The following is a 2,933-nucleotide window of genomic DNA, read 5'->3' as shown; positions in this document are numbered from 1 at the left end:
GGTATCTTCTAAATCATCCCTTCATCATCCTTTATGTATCTAATACCAGTGTATATGGATCGGGCTATATTTGTCTCAAAGCAAGAAGGAATTTTCTCATTTTACTTACATTTTTAGACTGATGCAAGAAAATCTGACCCAAAATTTAAAAATATAGTTATACAGATTGGACACTCTGCCCGACAATATTGGACTGTGTATGTTACTGGCTACAAAACGGTTTGCTAGGGAAGGTAAATAGAAGAATAGTTTACCTACCATGTAGTGAAGAAAGGAGACCGTGTGCCCGACAAAAATATATATTTTATGATTATGTCCCATTTTCTGTATTACAAGGGGTTGGGGTTGAGAGGGTGGTGGCGGAAGTTGACTGAATGGTAAATAAAAGAGATTTCAGTACAAAATGTGTGATCTGCAAAAAAGAATGCATGCGCACATTCACCCCGCACAGTATAGGTTTGACTGGAATGTACAACACGATGAAGTTGGGCTCGGGACTCCACTCATCAACTGATGCGATATGACTTTTTATTTTTTTTATTTTTTGGGGGGGGGGGCGTGTAAGAAACCAAATGTAGGAGGGATAACTCAGTAAAACTGTTCTAAAACATGCTATATTTTGATTATACAGCGATCATAATTACTTCAACAAAAGTACACAAGAAACGTTGAGGTGCGCATATAGATCGGACTGCACTGTATCCCAAACCAAGTGCGAAATTTCATGTGACAGTTACTCAATCGGACTGCACTGTATCCCAAAATCAATTGTGAAATTTCTTGTGGCCAAAGATCAACAAGTAGGTCTCCGCTTTTTTTTTTCTTCTAACAGCGCAAAAAAAAAAAAAAAAAAAAAAAAAAAAAAACAAAAAGCGGAGACCGGCTTCTTGGTCTATGTTTCCGCTGATCAACCATATCGAGTAATCGCCTGCTACGGTGTTGCCCTTTGAGGCCAATCCTATCGGCCATGTAGATTGTATTGATGACAGACACTGTGCACATAGTCATGAATACTGGATGCGTATTTTCATATTTAAAGTAACCTCAGGCAGAAGGTATGTGTAGCTTGAAGCGGCCTGCGTGACTTCTCTAGTCCTATTGTCTTCTGGCCTTTTCACAAGTAAATTTCGACTAGAGTTAGGGTGGGGGTAATAAATTATCCTGAAAAAGACGAAATATGTTTTAACTGTTATGACGGAGAAAAGAAATATTCGACCGATCGATGTCAGGAAGGGAGAATTCAATATAGCGACCCTTAAATTTGACTGGCCTTGTTTTAAAGTGCCTACCCTCTTCCGCGACCACGTGATTTTGGTGAATCCGTATCTTCCATAAGAAATTAAGTCTGGCCTTCCACCACAACATACCAGTACCAACATGGGTGGGAAAGAGCTTTAACGTTATATATATATTGAAGTAGGCGAAATGTTCTTGTATTTGTTGAGGCGTTGGATTTTGCTTTAGGAAAACTGGGGGATAGCTTAAAGATGTGAAAATAGCGACTTACCTTGTTGTGCTTTGGTGTTAATTCTTTGACAAGCTGTCTACAAAAGAACTCACAAAATACAAATGGGTGCAAGACAAGTCGATCCATGTTTCGGGCAATATGAACGAAACCACCCACCCCCCTGTTCAGCTCGACTCCGTACATTTTTGGTAAGGACAAATTGGACCATATGTTAAAGACAAACCAGACAAATTTTGTATCATCAAAACGGAACCTTTGGCCGTAATATTGAGCGGGCATTCAAAAACCGACGGCAACGTCGTGTGTGTGTGTGTGTTAGTGTGTGTGTGTGTGTGAATGATTTGGATTTTTAACGTAGCTTTAACATTTTCTCAATCATATCGCTATGATGTTTGCGGTGTGGCAGTTTATAGTGAGATTTAGCATTAGGGCATCATGCCGCGGACATGTAGCATGATGTCCCACCCAATCATATTAACCTGACACCAGGCCGACCAGTCCTAGCACTAACCTCTTAAAGATGAGCGCCTAACGAGGCAGCTGTAAGTTCCATTTGTATAAGTCTTTCGTATGACTCGGTTACGGATCGAAACAGCGACCTTCCGCATCCGAGGCGGACTCTCCCGCCATTAGGCCATCAAAAACGACATATGTCTTACTGAAAGTCATCTCGAATTGGCTTAGAAACGCGTTGATGGGACTTAGATTAGGGTTAATATGACTTGGTTTTGTTTAATATTAACTCAGTGGAGTAGATAAATATTATAACCGGGATAGTGATTCACGCAACAAGATCTCGCTAAAATTCGGTTTAAGTTATATATTTTTTAAAATATCCAACTTCTGTTCAATAATTGATTCGAGCTGTCCTTTAATAATAATAATAATAATGAGGACTTTGTATAGCGCCTAATCTTTAGAAGCTCTAAGCGCTTTACAACATTAGACAACACCTATAAGATAAGAAACATAAAATCATTATTACAAAAACAAACAACATGAAATTATGAAAACATTAAAAAATAAGAAAACATGCTGAGAATATTTCAGGTAGGAAACATTATTAGGTCTTTAAGTTTGTTCTTGCAATCGAAACAAGTGAGTTTTGAGAGCCCTCTTGAATGTGATCTCTGTGTCTTTGTGTCTAAGTTGAGTGGGCAATTCATTCCACGTTGCTGGGCCCTGGTATGCAAAAGAACGTTGTCCATATGACTTTGTTTTCATAGTGGGAATAATAAGTATAAGATTGTCAGAAGAGGAGCGTAAGTATCTTACTGGTGTGTACACATGGGTGAGGTCACATAGGTATTTTGGACTAGAGTCCGACAGTGAAATGTAGCACAGAGAACAAATTTTGTGTTTGATTCTGGATCGAATGGATAGCCAGTGTAGGGTACAGAGCAGCGGGAAGGTGTGCTCTGATCGTGGTACTCTAAGTATGATCCGAGCAGCTGTGTTTTTAACT

The sequence above is a fragment of the Sinohyriopsis cumingii genome, unplaced genomic scaffold, assembly GCF_028554795.1.
Source record: "Sinohyriopsis cumingii isolate HCF-2022 unplaced genomic scaffold, ASM2855479v2 utg002062l, whole genome shotgun sequence".
Lineage (NCBI taxonomy): Eukaryota > Metazoa > Mollusca > Bivalvia > Unionida > Unionidae > Sinohyriopsis > Sinohyriopsis cumingii.
Note: the sequence above shows the minus strand (reverse complement) of the source record.